The sequence below is a fragment of the Mus musculus genome, chromosome 11, assembly GCF_000001635.26.
Source record: "Mus musculus strain C57BL/6J chromosome 11, GRCm38.p6 C57BL/6J".
Classification (NCBI taxonomy): Eukaryota; Metazoa; Chordata; class Mammalia; order Rodentia; family Muridae; genus Mus; species Mus musculus.
In genome coordinates this window covers 33653033-33673126 of record NC_000077.6, presented here as the reverse complement: position 1 = coordinate 33673126, position 20094 = coordinate 33653033, and the positions used below count along the sequence as shown (strand labels likewise).

At 44.5% G+C, this 20094-nt stretch overlaps 1 protein-coding gene and 1 long non-coding RNA gene across 14 annotated transcripts in view; one reads left to right on the top strand and one right to left on the bottom strand.

Annotated features, from left to right (window-relative positions):
* The window catches only part of Kcnip1 (Kv channel-interacting protein 1), a 364010-nt gene that overhangs the window by 320222 nt on the left and 23694 nt on the right, over positions 1-20094 (top strand). The gene's annotated exons all lie outside the window — the stretch shown is intronic.
* Gm12119 overlaps positions 1-20094 on the bottom strand; it is a 62340-nt gene that overhangs the window by 23892 nt on the left and 18354 nt on the right. The window contains exons 4-5 of the long non-coding RNA XR_001780185.2: positions 9763-9823; positions 8901-9028 (exon numbers count right to left, since the gene is read on the bottom strand). This is a non-coding gene — a long non-coding RNA (predicted gene 12119). The remainder of the gene's footprint in view (positions 1-8900; positions 9029-9762; positions 9824-20094) is intronic.

The following is a 20094-nucleotide window of genomic DNA, read 5'->3' as shown; positions in this document are numbered from 1 at the left end:
CGGTGCTCTCTGGCTTACCTAATGTATAAATAATTCTCTGTAATCATTTCCTATTAGGAGTTCACTTAGCCTTCATTTTCCAGGAACTCCTCATGGCAAACCAGAGTCATAGTAGCCTGCCCCACACTTGAGTTGTATCCAGGATACAATTCCCAGGCAAACCAGCACTGTAGCTAAATCAGATGTGCACAACGGATGGGAGCTCCATTCTCAGTAAACTGGAGCCTTTCATTTGTTTAGTGTGTTCAGCGCTGTTCTCCATCAATCTGCTATCCTTGACAACAAGTGAGTCACATTGTCATTTTACTTCCCTCAAGGGAACACACAAAGGAGAGAGTTAGGCTATGCATGGGCTGTTCCTCTCGACCCCCACCTCACCTCTCTTTATCTGTCTTCTTCTCAGTCTCTAGCCCCAAGATCCCAAGCCTCTCCCCTGACTCTCAGGACTCCCTACTGTGATGGACCCTGGAGCTGGCCTCTATTTATCCTCTCCTTGGCTTCTACTTTTAGTCTGTCAGTGTCAGCATCAAAAATTGCCCATCCTGTGTCCCCTTTTCCTGCTCTTGAGTTTTATACACACACACACACACACACACACACACACACACACCAAAGGACTGTTACTCTATTTGACCCTTGAAAAGTGAACACCATCTCTTCCCCCATCTCACTCACAAAACACAAAGAGTTGGAGCCACTGGCTTAGGGCCACGCAATGAAGGAGGAAGGAAGCTGGGACTCAGGTTGGGTTGCAGAGCTCAGCCTTTCTCAAGTACAATGATTGCCTTAACAAAAATCTAGTTGTCACCTCAAGGCAGAGATGAGAGTTAGGAACCCTGAGCACAATTCGGCTGAGCTGTAGGAGAACCTTGCTGTGGGACCTTTGCATTGTTTCATGTCACTCTCTGTTCTGCTCCACGGCTATTGTCCCAACTTGAAGAAAACCTGCAAGCCTACTTTATCCTGCAGACAGGGGGAGCAGCTGGCTCTGAAGAAGCATCGTGTGTGCAACCCAACACAGAGCAGGTGGTCTGGACGTGCTAAATGAATGAGTGAATGATGGAATGAATGAATGAATGAATGAATGAATGAATGAAGAGTGGTTAGACTGGGTGGAGATTTCTCACCAATATTTTTTTATACCTGTGGATGCCTTTGTAGCCCACAACAATGCTTCCAAATTCACCAAAAAAGACTCCAGTACCCATACCACACATATACCTCTTGCTCATATCTACCAGACTTTGGCTTTCCTCCTTGGTTACCAACCCTCGGGCCCTTAGGGAATCACTTTACAGCTGCGCAATGAGCAGTGTGAGTTAAATCAGTGGCATCCAGGTTGATCCTAAGATACCAGCTCATAAGATTTGGGGAAGGAAAGCTTCATCTTCCCAATATTCCACTTTAACCCAACCATCTGTCTGTCACACATACTGGGCTCCCACGCGTGATCTCCTTCCATTGAAGAATGTTGACCTTTATGCAAGTTTGAAAACCAACAGACAAAATGTGAGGTGTGCCCAGCCCTGAAGTCTCATGATCCCGGAATTTTCCTTCATTAATATAAGAAGGTGCGTGACATTCTAGTGTTCATGCATTGGGCCCAGGTCTTTAACCTCCATAATATAGGAGTTAGAAGCAGCCACAAAACACAAAACTAATGAGGAAGACTTCTGTTCCCAGGGGTTTATAGTCTAAATAAGTTAAAGAGGTTCTGAAAACCCCAAATGAGACCTTTGAGCTTCTTGTGTGGACAAGGTACGGTTCATAGAATGCTTGTCCACACAAGACCTTGGAAAGTATAGAAATTATCTGATCTTACAGAAATAACCCTAGAATGAAAATTTTAGAATAAAATAGATTCAGACGGAGCTCTGCCATCTGCTCCCTCGTGACTCTCTTCTGTAAATGGAGTGGTAGGGCCCACCTTCAGCATTTTGGAACTTTTAACTGAAATACACGGAATGAGACCCTGACTCAGTCCTAAAGCTGTCTACAATCCTTTACGGGGACACAAAGAGTAGGATGACTTGCCCACACCACTTTCAAGCAATCTCCCAGTGGCCATTGCTATCACATGGCCCATGGGCAGCCCGTGGGCAAACCAGGCCCTGGCACCTGGAAAGCCAGTCCTCCCACCCCCAGTCTCTTCTTCATCTCCCCAAACTGGCCCCCAGGTGCTAGTGTGCAGGGGCGAGGCCCTGGAGGGGGCACTGGAATGCCACAAGACCTCGCTCTCAGGAATTCAATATAGAAAACACATTAAGACCTGTTTACATGGAACTGCTGTTTATAATTATTGCTCCCTATGGGATATTCCCCCACTGCTTCCTCCAATCCTGCTTTAAACTGCTCAACTAATAGAGCTTTTCTGGCTTCCCCAGGGAGACATTCACAGATGCTAATAGAGCCATAATTCAAAAATTGCTTGATATACATGCCCTCAATTTTCCCCAAGAACCACCTAAGTGAAGAGCCCCAAGCATGCAGCTCGCTCATTGGCCAGAGGCAAATAAACATGCCTGGCATTAAATATACAGCATGCTGTTCATCCAGGTCGCCACCAAGCCACAACTGTTCTCATGCTTTATCCTATGAGATTCCTCTGCCCCAAGAGCACCCAGCCAGCTGCTGGGTGGGATCCCCAGAGGCCTCCGGAGTCTGCAAGCCTCTCCCAAAATATTTCAGATAAAGCAAGGGGGTCAGTGTGAACACCCTCCAGGCCCTGGTGAAGCAGGGACTCAATGCTCAGCAGCTCCAGACAGAATGACTTCATCTTACTGATGGGTAAAGGGGAGGGCAGAAAGAGAAGCACATCCCAGTGTTACATCAATCATCATCACATTGCATAAGCCACACCACCATTACAGAATCACCAGAAGTCTAATCTCCTTCAGACACAAGGGTGAATAACGACTCTCGTGACGCTCTGCATCACTCCAGCTGAGAGCTGGCGTATTGAATGGCAAAATGGGGGGCCACATTACTGCACGGGATTATTGGGGCAATGGAGGGAGACCAGTAAGCACAAATCTAATTTATCTTTACAGGCAGACATTCAATAAATGGCCCTCTGTCTTTTCTGCTAACATCTGAATGTGATAGGAATGGATGCTTTGATGGGCTTGTTAAACAAGTGCAGACGTTAAGCGATTTTTGATGCTGAAATTAGGTGATTAAGAGAAGTAGATTAGGACTGATTAAAATAACGTTGACTTCCACAAAATGAATATGTTTAATGAAACTCGCTATCTGGAGAGAAAATTCATATAAAATGAAAATAGCATAGGTTCAAACGACTTTAGAGACCATACTCAAGACAGGGTTCATAACTGATTAATAAACTGAAAATAAAGAGAGCCAACCAGTGGTGGTAACACAGAAATCCAGTGTCCTTCTGGGGTTTGTAGCAGAAGGTAATGAGGACCAAGAAAATGGAAGTCACTATACCAGAACTGGGGGTTGGAGCCCAACCCCAGGTTTCCCATCCCAGTCTCCTGTCCTCTCAGTCACTCCTGCTGGCCCATCTTCTTTGTATTGTTGACATTCTTGGGAACAGGGCAGCAGACATACACATTGTACCTTGTTGATGGAGGCAGACTGGCACCTAGGCAGCCTGACCACAAATGTCTACATGGTTTAGAATCCTACCTTTACTTACACATAGGTAGACCAAAGGGGCAGGACATGCTCCACAACCTACCACCCACCCTCTGCACATTGCGGAAACAAGTACCTGGTTTCTTACAGACTTAGTATCCCCCGAAAGGCCCTGAGAAACAAGTGTCCTTCACAATAAGGCAATGCCACCAGAGTAGTGAAGCCACACAGGAAGTCTGTGACAGAGGTAAGATTAAAATCATTCCAGTCCCTGGGCTCAGCAGCCAGCTCACTTCATTCCTCCCCCTCAACGGGAGAGGCTCAATCACCAATCACCGTGAACACACACACTGACACAAATGAGCCTCCACTGACATGTAAATGAATGCTCCCTTAGTAAATACATAGAAAACCCTTTAAGCTCCCCTTCTGTAGCTACATTACTGTGGCAGCCACCTTTCTATTTGGAGGAAGGATTAACACACATTAAGAAAGGTCTAGGAATGACCTAGGATGGTGGTTCTCAACCTTCCTAATGCTGCCATCCTGTAATACAACATTATTAACACATCCTCTTGCTGTGGTGAACACAACCATAATATTATTCCATTGCTACTTTATAACTGTAATTGTGCTACTATTGTGAGTCATAATGTAAATATCTGATAGCTGATATGCAACCCCAATAGGATTGTGACCCACAGGTTGAGAACTACTGACCTAGAGGAAACCAAGAAGATGCAGGCTTACAAGAAACACATAGTAAGATGTTCAACCTCACGTCTTTCACCCCTGTGCTTTTTGCACACTGCCTTTGCAGGAACCACTAATAGCCTAGCCTACTGTAAAGTACCCCAGCCTGCTACTGTAAAGCACCCCAGCCTGCTATAAAATACCCCAGCCTACTGTAGAGGGCTGCAGCCTACTGTGAAGTACCCTGACTCACTGCTGAACCTCGGACTCCTCAGGCAGATAGGGACAAATGGTAATCTGCCTGGCCCTCCAGGATAACAGATGCTGTTGTTGGAAGGTGGGGAGAAGGCTGAAGTGCTCGCAACCGAAGACTTCGATTTAGTTTCTGGACCACTTTAATCAGCAGTCTCACGTCACAGCTGCACACTTTTTCAGGAGTAATTAGAGTGCTAATCTGTAAGAAAGATGTCTATTAAGAATAAATTAATAATAGCGAGTGCTTTTTGGCTGGCAATCTTGAATGATATGGCCATCCTATAAAAATTCATGTGTTTTTAATGAGCCTGAGACATGTTTCCCAATGAACCACAGATGGTTTGTCTTCAGTATCCTATCGTGCAAGTTTGTTTCTTTGATGCTGTGAAGGGGTTTATTTTGCTTACAAGTTACAGACCAGCACTGAGTGAAGCCAAGGCAAGGGTTCAATGCAGGCGCTAAAGCAGAGACCATGGAAGAACACTGCTTACTGGCTTGCTCAGCTACCTTTCTTACACAGCCCAGGGCAACCTGCTCAGAGATGGAGCCGCCCACAGTGGGCTAATGTCCTCTTGCATCAATTACCAATTATAAGAAAAATGCCTTACAAACATGCCAAAAGCCAATCTGATGGGAGGTATTTTGTTTTTGAAATTGGTTTCTCTTTTCCTGGGTGCATCAAGTTGACTAGTGCTAATGATAACACCTATATGAAGACATTACAAACAGGTATATTTTAAATGGCAAAACAGAATTAGATCAGGTCTCAATTGGGGAAACTCCAAGCTCTCTCTAATCTTTAAAGTTCACCCCATCATCACAGGGAAGCAACTGAGGTGATAGTCCCATCGTTCTCTAGCATCCAAATGAGCCCCACATTTTATCCCTAGGCTGACGGAAACAAGGGTGTATAAGCCTGACAGCTAATAACCAAGCTTTCATGACAGAAGAAGTGGAAATTACAAAATAATCCTCATAAGCTTGGTGAATTTAGGGTATGAAATGCTTTTGACACAGAGCTTTCCGCTGAGAAGTTACTTTGAGATTTATTTCCCTTCCCCTTCACACTCAGAACCATGAAGAACATTTGAAGTGCTTCCAATATAGGTCTGGGCACATACTACAGTGTTTCAAGACTAGAGAAAGCACCATTCAACTGTGGACTCTGTGGGTGGAGCAATGGAGAGGAGGGATACAATGGGATAGACCCGGAGACCTGGAAACAACCCAGTGAAGAAGGCACCAGAGGGAGGCAGGAGCATGTACAAGTGTGTGCAAGTGTCAGTCAGGGAGTCAGAGTGTGCAAGTGTCAGTCAGGGAGTCAGAGTGTGCAAGTGTCAATCATAGGGTCAGAGTGTGCAAGTGTCAGTCAGGGAGTCAGAGTGTGCAAGTGTCAGTCAGGGAGTCAGAGTGTGCAAGTGTCAGTCAGGAGTCAGAGTGTGCAAGTGTCAGTCAGGGAGTCAGAGTGTGCAAGTGTCAGGAAGTCAGAGTGTGCAAGTGTCAATCATAGGGTCAGAGTGTGCAAGTGTCAGTCAGGGAGTCAGAGTGTGCAAGTGTCAGTCAGGGAGTCAGAGTGTGCAAGTGTCAGTCAGGGAGTCAGAGTGTGCAAGTGTCAGTCAGGGAGTCAGACTGAAGAAGCAATAAGCACAGAGAGGGAGGGGGAAGAGGAGAAAGGTGACATGGGTAGGAGAGAGGAAGCCAAGCAGGTCATAAAGGAGCTTGGATGTTGCGTTCAAAAGCATAGCCTGTCCCCTCAAGCAATGGGAGCCATAGAAGGCTTTAGAGTGAAGACAGGATCAGATACACCCCCCTTGAATGCATCTTATTTCCTTCTGCTCCCATGCATCTGCAGAGGAGGTTTCTGAAAGTCTCTTACTCTCCCTTCACACACAGAATCCTCCTGCCCTGTTATAATGCACTAGCATGCACACACACACACACACACACACACACACACACACACACCTTCCCATTTACTAAATTCCATTTCTTTGAATTTCCTCCCCATCATTACTCCCTAGGGGAAGCATCCCCTACATGCCTATACTTCCCTGATCCCAGCTACTCCATCCACAGTGCCACCACACACTCTTGCAGTATTTCCCAACATTATAACTCTTCACACCTACTATTCTTGGGTTCTCTCCTTCATGTACCAACTCTTAGTCTCTGGGAACAAGACCATGTCTGTCTTGGCTCACCGATGCCTATCAATGAGATGGGCGCTCACTAGATGCTCCACAGTTATCTGCTCTTCATTGTCTCCAAAAGACCTTTCGACATGTTCACACAGGGAGCCTATCTATCGCCAAGGTCCAATCTACAGGCTGGAGGCTGGTACACTCCAGAAGTAAGTCTTAGGGAGAGATGCCAGTTCCTTGGAGCCAAATCTTAAGAGGGCTAATTCCCAGTGCTGTGCTTAGGAAATGACAAAGGAGACTTTTTGAGCCTGTACATCTGCTGGCAGAGACTATTGTTCTAATGCATGCAGGAATCCCAACCTCGGGGTTGCAGCTGTACCATGACCATCTTTCTAATCCTCACGGCTCCTGACATGGCACTTGACACTCAGAAGGCACCCTGTGAGTGCAATTAGAGTGAACATGGAGCTCTCGGGAGCCCTGGTCTCCAGAGAATCTGCTTTGGCTCACACAGCAGGCCCAGGCGAGGGGCTTCTTCCACAGCCTCAGGACCAACCAGTTTTTACAAATTATCAACATCTCCCCATTAGCTGTTGCAATATTAAATTGTGTGACTGGAAATGAATGAATGATCCCACGGGCAAGTGAGAAAGACCAAGCAGCAGGATTTAATAACAAGTCCTGCCCTCTCTCCAAGCAGAAGGTCTCTCTAATTAAATATTAAAAATCTATCCACACAGCCAGAGCAAAAAAAAAAAAAAAAAAATTGCTTTTTCAGCAGCATGGCTTGGAGTCACTGCCTAAAAAAAAAAAAACCTAACCCAGGTACTGTAAGCATGACCTCTCAGGGACCAGCCAGGGTACCAGGGACATCTGCATGGTGAACAGATGTTGATGTTGCTCAGTGCTCAGGTTGTCCTATCTTTGCACGTTGCATCCTTCTGAGGACTATGAGCCATGAACTACATCATTTACATTCTTCATGAGAAAACTGAGGCTTTGAGGGGCGCAGTGACTACCACAAGCCAGGTTGCATCTAGTGAAAATGTTTGGATTTAAATCATTATATATGGTTATGCAACTTGCTCAGTGATTACAGCAGTTAACAATGTGGACTTCGACATCAAGCTGGCTTGGATTTGAATTCAGATCTAGTGAATGATACGTGGCCTTGGGCAGATCACCCTGTATCCCTAAGTCGTGGGTTCTTCCTTTATAATGAGTGGTAGCATGTAGCTAACATGGTTTCAGGATGGTGACAAGAGGTAACACATGACACACACTACTGAAATCTTTGTTGCTATAGTGATGAGCAGCTTCCCGATCAGCACTCCAACGGCAGTCCCCATTGTCTCAGGAAGTCCTCCTCTGAGTCAGTTCCCCTGCCTGGTCCACTGTTCCCAGCCAGGCTGCATTCTCAAAGCAGAGAAGCATTAGTAGCTGAGTAACGCTTACTAACCAACACCCTATGCCCATGGCATCTTCTCTTAGTATTTCATTACAATATCATAAGAGTTTGGCAATGTGTATATTAGCCATACCCTCTCCAAGATGTGGGAGCACAAGCTGAGAAATGACACAGGTGACTGAGGCGGCATCAGAAAGGATATCTAAGCCAGAGGTTCTGCCCTTAACTGCCTGGCTTCCCAGCCTGCATTGCAGTGATGTACCCCAAGCCTGAGGCTTTGCCCCTCCAGGGTTTCTTGGGGCTCCTCCACATTTGCCTTTGAAGATCCTAGGCAAAGGCTCTTATGGATTTCTTCGTATTGGAAAAGCAAAGTCATAGGCAGAAAAGTTAGAAAACACACCTCAGCAAGAAGGAAGGAAACAGTCACCCTCAGTGATAACCACTCCCGCAACGTGCCAATATATCTTAGCAAGAAGGAATAGAGCAACGCAAGACTCGTGATGCAGTATACAATATGATGCAATGTGATATGATGTGTTATATGATTTGTGTTATGTGATATGATACAATATATGATTTGTGTTATGTGATGTGCAACATGATATGTGGTATGCTGTGATATGATGTGATGCAATATGTGATATGATATGATGTGATATATGTGATATGTGTTATGTGACATGTAATATGCTATGTGGTATGTAATAGGATGTGTGATGATGTGATATGATATGATAGACGAGGAGGGAGACATGTGTTTCCTGTTTCATGACATTTGCAAATAGCGGCCAGAGTCTCGATACCTGGTTTCCTTGCATTGTATTTTCTTCCAGTTTGCTTCAATAAAAATCACATCTTTTCTTCGTGATTAATCTTTACCTTTCGATTACAACTATGGAGACCTATTTCTCCACACAAGGTCATGTGGCACCTAAAATGGGAGTAAAGGAGGAAGTTACTGATTAGCTAGAAAAAAATTTCAGTCCTGAGAGATTTTTTTTCAGCCTTATAATATTCAGTGCCACGGAGTCAGGTCTCCAGCCAAGGCTGAAACAGGGATTCTCAAGCCCTTTGCTATCCTAGCTGAAACCTCAAATACCTCAGATTGTAGCTTTTATTAACTGAAAAGAGGAAATGGATGTTTTTTCCCTTGCCCTCACTTTCAGAGAACTGGGACCTAGTGGAGGGCCTCAGACCTGTGTGATTCATCAGGGCCCTTGGCTGCAATAACCCAGCAAAGGGAGCAAGCAAAGGCCTCAGGCAGAGAGCGAGCCTGGAAAAGCCATCTCTACAAAGTTCTAGCCAATGAGGAAGAGTGGTGTAGATCGCAGTTCTCCTATGACTGACACCAGACCTCACAGAGCCATTAATACTGTAATTCATGGCTCTCTGTGGTCTTCTCAAAGCACATGTAAACCAACTCTGGGCTTGCTTTGCTATTTGCTGCTGCTAGAACTTCAAACATGGCTCCTAGGTCCAAGACAAGACAGGGCAAGGCTTCTTTACTCTCCTCTGGACCTCCTTTTCTTTTTAAACACATGCCATCTGACCCCATCCCTGACACACTAGCCACCACTCATCAGTCTGTCCGTCCTCCCCCTCCTCCTCCTCAAGGCCTTACAAAGGCTGTTCTCTCTACCCACAATGCCGTTCTTTATTCCTTACCTGGCCTTCCCCCTCCTCAGTATCAAGGATACTGAACAGAGTATCTGCTTCCACCAGGAAACTGAGTCACAGGGCCAAGAAGTTTATGGAGGAGAAGACACAAAAGCAGATGGTGATAAGCAGCAGTGACCACAACAGTGTCATATTTTATTCAATAAAAACAGCACAAGCCCAGAAGTACCAAACCCTTCTTCCCATGGAATTTATCTATTATCCCTTCACAAGACAGACAGACAGACAGACAGACACACACACACACACACACACACACACACACAGAGACAGAGACAGAGACAGAGACAGAGACAGGAACCATTCTCAATGCTATTTATATCTGTGGCTTTAAAACAATCCATAAGTTGAAGACAAACCTTGCAACCTGAGTCTTGATCCTGGGACTCAATCAATGGAAAGAGAACTGACTCCCCAAAGCGGTCCTCCGACTTTCATACACACACTGTGGAACGCAGGCAGGCATGTATGTGTGTGTGTGCATGTGCAAGTGTAAGTAAACACACACACAAACACAGCACACACACACACACACACACACACACACACACACACACACACACACACACACACCAGACTGACGGGAAAGGCATATCTCCACCCCAGTCACAGAATCCTCCAAGATGTGGTCTTCGTGAAGAAGGGCTTTGGAAGTTGAAGTGAAGGTGCAGGCTGCAAGCACTAGAGAGGTGTCATGCTAAGATGACTTGAAGCTGTCTCTTGTATGTGAGGCTTATTTTTAAAGAATCTTAATCCCCAATGAAGCTTTATAGTGAGCTTCCCTGAGGACTAAATGCTGAGAGGTCCTGCTACCTCCCTGTGAGGCATTCAGAAGAATTGAAAACTTGAGGGCAGAACTCCATCTGGAAAGTTCCATTAAAGCATTATGCCAGGATCAGCACTTACTACTACAGACCACTAGGCAGATTAAATAGCCTCAGAGCCCTGTGACCTGCTAATGTATTCACAGCTTCATATGGCTAATTAATCAGGGGCTCATCCACCCTCCTGAACTACAAAAGGCTTCCAGCCAGCCCCCCAGCTTGATCCCAGGTTACTCATGCTGTGTAAGCTTCCCTAGGTCTCACCCAGCTCACAGCCCAGCAAAGACATCCAGCAGGAAACTAAGCCCCCAAGGAGGCTTTGCCTCCAAGTGGGGAGGACACCAGAGCAGAGCTCACTAGATGCCAGGCCTTCTCTGCAGAGGTCGCCTTGACCTTCAGACAGGGAGGCTTGAGGTCCCTGTGATCTGTCTGCTGCTGCACCCTCTGACTGGGAAGACAGAAGAGACTGCTCAGGTTCTGCTGTGCTGGGATTCAAGCTCAACGATATCTAGGCACAAAGTCTCTGTCTTTCTCTTCTTGCTCACAGCCCACCCAACTGCCATCTTACCTTCCATGGCTACCCTGTATACAACAGTGCCCCCCACAACCTGTTTCTCTCCAGTCTTATAACCCTATTTATTTTCTATCAGGGCTCCAACACCACATTTGTGCCTGGTGGCCACTGTCTTATTTAATAATGTCTGGATAACATCTGCTAGAGACTTGGAAATTATTCAGTGAATGGATGGTGAATTGATGGTACTATCCTTTTCAACACTGAATTGCTGGAATGATGTCTCTATGTTTCATCGTCCATGCCAGAGAGTCAGTGTTATGACCTTGGCTAAATCCAGATTCCTTCCAGGACCCTAGCTTGCAAACATAGAAGGCAGAATAAAATTCCCTCTGCATGGTTAGAATGCCCCGGGTTTTAGACACATTAACTGAAGTGAAGGCTGCCTGGATGTTCAGGAAATGGAAACAAAGGTAGCAATCTAGATAGATGACAGAGGCAGAGGGGGACGTGGGAAATGGACTTCTGCAACTGTTAGAGACCTCCCTTCCTGACACCTCAGTCTGGGTTCCTCAAATTTACAAGAGTAGTGAGGCTTGACTAGAGAAATCTGGTCCACAACTTGTGTGAGACAGACACAAACACGGCTGTAGGAGAATGGATCTAGCAGACTCTCGGGATGGCTGTAGAGCATCTGACATCAGCAGGTACTGAGACTGATCTCTGCTCTCCACTTATCACCTTTGGGATATCTCTGACCCCGTGTCTCCAGATGAAATGGGGATGAAAACACATCACTGAGAAATAAACTAACAATGAACATGTGATAGTGATATTGAAAACCTGCAGGGGATTGCATGAAATGATGTAAACAAAGCTCCCAGAATGCCCCGTTTATAAATAGTCTATTTCCTCTCTGAGCCTCAGTTTCCTCCTCTGTGAAATGGAAATAATTGAATGTATTCCTCACAGGAGCTAAACCAAGCACAACAGTCTAAAACATAAAGCTAACCCATTCTGAGCCCAGGACCCATAGGTCTGTCCTAGTTTTGATGCATGTGACATAAGCAGACAGAAGCACATATCTAAGGTCATGTCCTGAGTCTATCCGGGGCATCTGAATCTTCTGTGTTGGTTGGGAACTCAAAGAGATGAACTTTGATCATATTTCTAGACTGCCACAAAAACCTAAAAGTTAATTGGAAAAACATAGTATTGGGCAGAGGAGCGACGTCGTTGGGTAGGAATTGTAACTTTGCACAGGGCGTATGAATGAGTCACAGTGACTAAGCGCTCCCTGCACTTCCTGTTGAAGGGCTAATGAGTGCTGGGGATTGGAGCTTACCAGAAAGTGTGTGTGTTCTGGCCATACTTTACTGCTGCTTCCCTGCTGCCTGTGTTTCCACATAGGAATGGAGGCCTTGCATGGCAGGCATTTCTAGAGAAGCCAACATTCCAAATTTTTATGTGAGATAAATGGTGGAATTCACAGTAAAAAGAACTGGGCTAATGATGGTGCTCTGGCATACTACCGATTTGCAATCTAAAGTGTCAAATTACAGAATTGGCCACATGAGTAACACAACACTCTTAGTCTATTTCCTGCTACACTCCTGTAGTGCTGTTCACTTAACACATATTGAGTGCTTACTAAGTACTCCAGTAATGCTCTTCACTTAACTCACATTGAGTGCTTACTATGTAACTCCAGTCAGGTTTCAAGAATGGGTGGGATCAGTGTCAGCACACTCTAATAGAAACAGTGGTTTGCATGTGATTAGATTCCAAAGCTGTTGCAAGGATCCGTACGGGGCGGGGATGTGGAGGGTCACACTCAAGGTAAACAAATCTTTCTATGCCAGCATGAATCTGGGCTTTGCCTGAAGTTACCTCAGCAGGCAAGTAGCGTGTGTAGTGGAGAACCTCACAGAAAGGGACCATCTAGGAGCCAGCCCCAGCGCCTCCCCTATGTCAAGCCCACGCCCCACCCCTTGGGTTCTATTTCAGTCCACGCACTCTATTTTTACTCAAAGTAGATTTAAGTGGGACAGAACCCTCCCTGATACCCCCCCTCGTCTGGGTTTCGTTGGTAGGGGTGCCTTTGTGGTAACGATCTGGGTCCTGAAACAATTTAGGAAGACAGCGGGGCTTTGAAACCGGCTGTATTTTCTCTTTTTATGATGGTTCATTTTACATTTTTATTGGCTCTCCAATGATTGCTCCCGGCTCTCTGACGAGATGTGAGATGCACTGACATTTCTGGAGATCAATATATTAATAAATCACGAAGTTCATAATGTCTGATTTGCTTCTAAATGAGACAGAACTATTATCACCATAAAGTTGCACATAAAATATGCCCAATTGTGATGTATTGTGTAGTCTAAGCAAAGGCATTGAGTGAATAACCTTTCCCCAAAAGAAGGAAACAATCAAAGCTGAATAACTTCATTAATAATTCAAGGTGTGTCTGCCAAGGCTTCATTTATTAAGTGCACAGTTAAGAGGCTTCCACACTGAGTCCTAGAAAGGAGGATGCTATCTTGACATTGCCTCCTGCCTCTGGGCAGGCACACACATTCTCATACAAACTGACTGACTGCAGTCCCCGAATTTGGCAGTTCATGCGCCAGCTAAGGGTAATGTCCAGTGGCCTTATCCAGCTAAGAAATAGACCAAAACAATACACGCAATAACTGTTTGGATTATTAAGGGCAGAGGACATGAAGCCATGTGATAAACTCCAGGGAGAAAAAGGCAGGACATTTTCTCGATGGCTGTCAATTATTATGTCTATTTGCTAATGTTCCAGGCACTGTTTCTGGTCTCATTACCCATAGATACCTTGCCCTGTTCCATGCTGCCTTCAGTCTTGATGCTCTCCCATCCAGAGTCTTTGGGTCTGCTAAAAGCCATTACAGTTAATAAAGACAATAATGGGCATGTTAGCCAGTCAGTGTCCAACCCGAACTGACAATCATGTGCCCTTTTAACAGAGCAAATTGCAGAACAAGAAAATTCCCCCATATGGGAAAGAAGTCCATTTAATTAACTAGATCCATCAGGAAATATGCATAACCATGACCTGCACAGTGTCTAACTACCTGACCATTGGATTCTGCTGTTGAGAACGCCATTCAAATCACCATCACGATACAAGCAAGAATTGAATTATGTATTTTGGCACCTATTGTGCACACAGACATGGTACAGACCTTATCTCACCTAGATTTACAGCCACAAGGCACATATGATTATAACTCATATTAGTCTAATAACTGTGTACCTCCTAGGGACAGTGAGATGATCAGATCAATTCTAAAATTATTACTATGCTCTCTGAGCCCACTAAGCAAGGCACTTGATACAGCAGACACTCTCTCTGCTCCCTTCCATTACGTCTCTGCTTGAGATATCCCATATGATGTGCGGAAGCTGATGTTAGCACTAGCAACAGGAAGAAGGCTTCGTATCTTGGATTACAAGGACTGGATGAAATTAACTTTTGACTCTTCAGCACAGTGATTTGAGATAGCTAAACATATGTCACATGTCCTAAAATAGCAATGGTAGTATGCTGGGGCCCAGTTATCCTGGGGGAATCTTCTTCCCCATTTCACTTCACTTCACATTGATATCCTGAGTCGTGGTGGGATGTTGACAGTAAGGACATTAATAAGTGATATTTTCTTCCCTCCCAAGAGCAGCTATTAGACGTTTAAAAACCCACCAAGGCTAATGCTCTACTTAGAGACCATTTTTCCTAGCAAGTTGTCTGACTGCTCAGCTTGTTCACGCCTCACCAATTCAACGAGTTTCCACCTTGAATAAATGCTATGCTCACTTGAGATGAATCCTCTCGGACACTCACTCAGAGCAATTCTTTTTCAATTTCTCTTTACTCCTTCATGTCTCCATCTTAAACAGGAAGAAAAAAAAAAAAAAAAGAACCACCACCCTTCCTTCCTGAAGACTTTTCATTTACAATGAATCGTCATCACCGTTTCTTAGTCAAGAGGAGTGATTAAAAAAAAAAAAAAAAAAAAAAACCAACACCCATGTTTTCCTGATATTTCCTGCAAGGATAGCATAGCTCTTGAGATTGCTGTCTGTTACCCAGACCAGCCATGCTCATTAACACGCTAGCTCCACAGGCTGGAGGATGAGGGTCACTGTCCTGCTGAGTCCAAAGGAGAGCCCGTAGGGGCTTCCCCACCGCCATCTGAATGCTGGCTGGTGGTAGGATTTGGACTTTGTTTGACTAATTGCCCCCTAGAGCCACAGAGACTGCTGGAGAGACTGTCAAAACTTTCATCTCAGGCACTTTTTCTAGACAAAATGGTCCACTTAAAGTATCATCTAGACACTTCTGCCTGTGGCTGATGAGCTAGCTCCAGGGAGGCCGCGAAGTCTCAGCTGCAGCATCGCCACAGGTTCAGCTGTGGAAGGTGTTGCTTGGAGAAGGGGATGTGATGGACACGGCCAGCTCCTTGCCCAGAAGCACCGTATAGGGCTCCTGCTTCCCCAACACTGACATCTAAGTACATCTTTTCCCTCTGCTTTTCAAACTTGCTCCAAAAAACTAAATGAATGTAGCATTCTCCTGTCACAAACAGAACTTGGATGTCATGATGTATGCAGTGACTATGTGGACTTCTAATGGCTGTGCTAGATTCTGAAAGGAAATCTCTGGCAGTAAGCACCACCTGCCCAGAAGCTGCAGGGGACATGTGACAAGCTCATCCCCACGCATTCAGTGCCCTGTGGATCAGAAGACCAAGTGTGCCCTGCCATTGGGCGAAAGGGTAATGAGCCCAAGTAGGCTCTGTACTGAAGACCCTTTGAGGTCACTGATCCTCGGCTTCCATCTAACGTTAACAGAAAGTAAAGATGTGTCCATGGGTCTGTTTCTTAGAAATGTTTTCAGGACAGAGGTGTAAATGAATGAGAAATGTGTAAATTCAATTTTGCTTAAAAAGGGCAGGAGGGGTTTCAAGATTAAGAGAACAAACGCTTGAAGCAAAACATGATTTGAGTTTTATTGAACCAAGAGGACTGGGAAAAATATCCGGAACACTCAGAAAATCTTTATCAGGCTCAGCTGGGGCACTCGTGGGACTTGTTGTTAAGTTATAAAAATCAGAGCTGATGAGCTGTTTGTGTCTGGGTAGATTTTGCACTCACCTCAGAGTTTCAGCTGTGAGAATTTAAGCCTTAAGATTTCTAAAAGAGACTGGACTTTCCCCTCTCTGCTGTGTGAAAGTAAAGGATCTTTAGCCCTGATTGTTGGAAGAAGCTATTGATCAAAAATTACTGCCGACTGCACCCAGAACAAAGCACTCATACGTATCTACAAGGAGGAACAGGGAAACATTTTGAATGCCAACATATGATTGCCAATGTGGCTTCTATTGTGCCCAGCATAGTTTGGGAAATACTGAACCATTGGAAATAAGATTTTAGGAGAGACTGTGGTGCTCCGTACTGTTTATACCTTGTCATGTAAATTATTTTCAGTTTTTAAAACCTCCTTTTGAAGGGCTGGAGAGATGACTCAGGGGTTAAGAATACTGGCTGCTCTTCTAGAGGTCATGAGTTCAATTCCCAGCAACCACATGGAGACTCATAACCATCTGTAATTGAATCCAATGCCTTCTTCTGGTCTGTCAGCAACAGTGTGCTCACATACATAAAATAAATAAATCTTTAAAAAAACAAAAACCTCCTTTTGAATCTCGCTTCAACAACAGCCCAAATGTTTTGACACTTCCTGTTATTGTACTTTAGTGCATGATAGCATAAGTGTTTCTGAGACATGAGTGACTTAGAAATTAGTATGCGATAAATTTAGGGAATGAGGAATTATCCAGGGGCATGCTTGGTTCTATGCTGAGGACTTTTTAGAGCTCTGGCTTTGTGACAGCATGCTTCATTCCTGTTTACAAAACACGTCCTGCCTCAGACATCATGGAAACTAGCTCCGGGTCCCCGGGAAAGGTCTGTGTGGGTAAATGTTCTTCACGCACTGCAAAAGAATGCTCTGTATTTGTGACACTTGGGCAGGAACTGTACATCAATGAGGCCAAGTTCACATGTTTTATTGATCAAATCTCCTATGCTAATAATGATGTGTTAGGCTGTTTAGGGGTGTGTGTGTGTGTGTGTGTGTGTGTGTGTGTGTTGGGCTGTTTAGATGTGTGTGTTGGGTTGTTTAGATGTGTGTGTGTGTGTGTGTGTGTGTGTGTGTGTGTTGGGCTGTTTAGATGTGTGTGTGTTGGGTTGTTTAGATGTGTGTATGTGTGTGTGTTGGGCTGTTTAGGTGTGTGTGTGTGTGTGTGTGTGTGTGTGTGTGTGTGTGCTGGGCTGGGCTGTTTAGATGTGTAGTGTAATATTTTTACTTACTCTTTCATGTACAATATATTCCTGTAATATCCATACCCTCATTTCTCCCTTCCAGCTTCTCCCAGATTCCCTCTTCACACACACACACACACACACACACACACACACACCAACTCTTTTTTTAAAAAAAAACATAACCCACAGTGTGACTTTAGAATCGTTGCTGGAACAGTAGACAACAACCTGTGAGTCATGACCCCTTTGGCAAACCTCTGGCTCAAAAAAATATTTCCACTGCAATTCCTAACAGAAGCAAAATTACAGTTATAAAGTAGCAACAAAGATAGTTTTATGGTTAGGGGGTCACCACAACACGAGGAACTGTATTAAAGGCTCTCAGCATTGGGAAGGCTGAGAGGCGCTGGACTGAAGTGTGGTCACACTTGTGACCCCTGAAAGGGATTGATTCTTCCCTCCCCTGCCTTCACCAACTGTCAGGAGATGATTCTGAGAGGAGACCTTTTAAATCTCCGGTTTTGATGGTGAAGGGTTATTTTTCCTTTTAGCTCAGTCTTTGCTTTAATATATTTGAAATGATATTGTTAATTCATCCTGACTTAGGGTTGTCCCATTCTCCTAGATGACCAACCTTCTCAACCCACGAAACTCCTTTTTATCTTTCCCAAAGCTTCTCATCTTACCATCTAGTGTAGCTGATAGAACTAAGCCACCGCAGGATTTCTTCATTTATGTTTGCTTGGAGCATCCTTCAAGCAGCATCGGGTTAAGGTGTGGTTTTTATTTATCTAATGATTAGCATCTTGCATCGAGGATTTTATACTTAGGTTTGGTTTTGAGCAGTTTGACTCTGGGGTTTTCCATGTGGTTTTCTTTGTCTTTATGTTGCTTGGGGTTTATGGAGCGTCCTGAATCTGTGGCTCTTTATGTTTCTCCCATCTTCAAAAGTCCTTAGTGGCTCTTCAAATATTGCTTTATCAGCATTATTTATCTCCATCCTTTGGGGTAGTTTTTAATCATATATATGTATATACATATATAAACACACACACATATATATTCTACATTCTCTTCCTCCATTCCCTCCTCCTTCCCTCTCTCTCTTTCCTTATATCTTGCCTTTTCTGTCCACCAAATAGTCAATTTCCATTTCACCTGTTTGGAAATAAGTCTGGTGAGCTGATGATCTGGGTAATCTATTCTCAATCCTACAATGCTTAATTAACGTTTTGTTTGCATTCTGGTTCTCTGATGGGATACTCCAGGTCTTAGAATCTGTGTTCTTGAGCATATATCCACTGTTGCTTTTAGTTCCGTGTCTGATCTAATACCCAAACCACCTACGTGTCTGTTGCTGTATTCATCTATTTCCCCTGCATCCTGTCTTTAATATGCCTAAGAAATTCTCATTAAATGATGAACATAACTTTTCTAACATGGAAAACATTTGGCTCAGTCTTCAACTTCAGGAAGGTAATGAAGAAAGAAAATCTCGATCTAGACTGGCATGGGGGTGGCCCTGCTTTGAGGCAGGCGCCGCTCTTAACTCTTTAACACCTTCAAAGGGAGGAGACATTTTAAAACTCTCTTCCCAGTTGTTCTCGGTAGGATCCAGCACAGCTATAAAATAACCCCATATCCGAGCTCTTAGCTTCTGTGTTTTCAGAAATGCTGACCCCTTTGTCCCTGTTTTCTATAAGACTCAACTAAATTATTCTCTCTCTGGAGCCTTCTCTGACATCTCTCCCATCTGGTCCTGTACCTTTAGGAAGTGGCATTAATTATTCACTTCTTCCCTTCAGGTCCCTGTTCTTAGCTACAGCCCTGCTGCTCTGGAATGGTTTGCCAATGAAGAGCTAGAGGCTAGGCGTTCACAGTATCCTACCCATAGCCATGTTTATGCTGGAACATGTTACATGTTCTAAAAGTTAAATTCATTGGTAGCATCTAAGAATTGGGGAAGATACATCTTTTATTGATGGTTTCTCTCAACAATCTGAATGTAGGAACTCGGCACATGAAATCAGCTGGTTGAACGTGTTCTACCCTCTTTCACCAAGGAGTCAATCTCCAGTTCTCATGTCTGGCACATCTGTCACACCTGTCTCCTATGCTCATCTAGACTACTTGCCGATGATGCTTCACAGCTCACTTGCAGCCTCCGGTCTGCTCATATGCCTCCGCACCACCATGACTATTGTAGGCAGATGTTGTATCTTGTCATTCCTTTCAGGATCTATCACATTTCTGGCAGGCCAGAGAAGATCAATTTACATTTGTAAACACATAGGCAAGGCAATAACATTTCTCTTTATATATGAGAGCAACTGACCCTTGATGTGCATTTGTCAAAGCCTATAGAATCACAAAGCATGATGATTGAAATCTAATATGAATAATGGACTTCCATTGTCACTAATGCATCAATATCAGCTCATCAGTCATTAGTCCTTGAGCTTTAACAAATACCCTACACCAACACTGGATGTTAACAGGAAAACCTCTCAGTGATTTCTAGGCAATTCTTCTACAAATCTAATACTGCTCTAAAACATGTATCCCATGGGGCTGGAGCTGACTCAGCAGTCAGTCCCACCTACTGCTCCCTCGTGAATCCTAGCA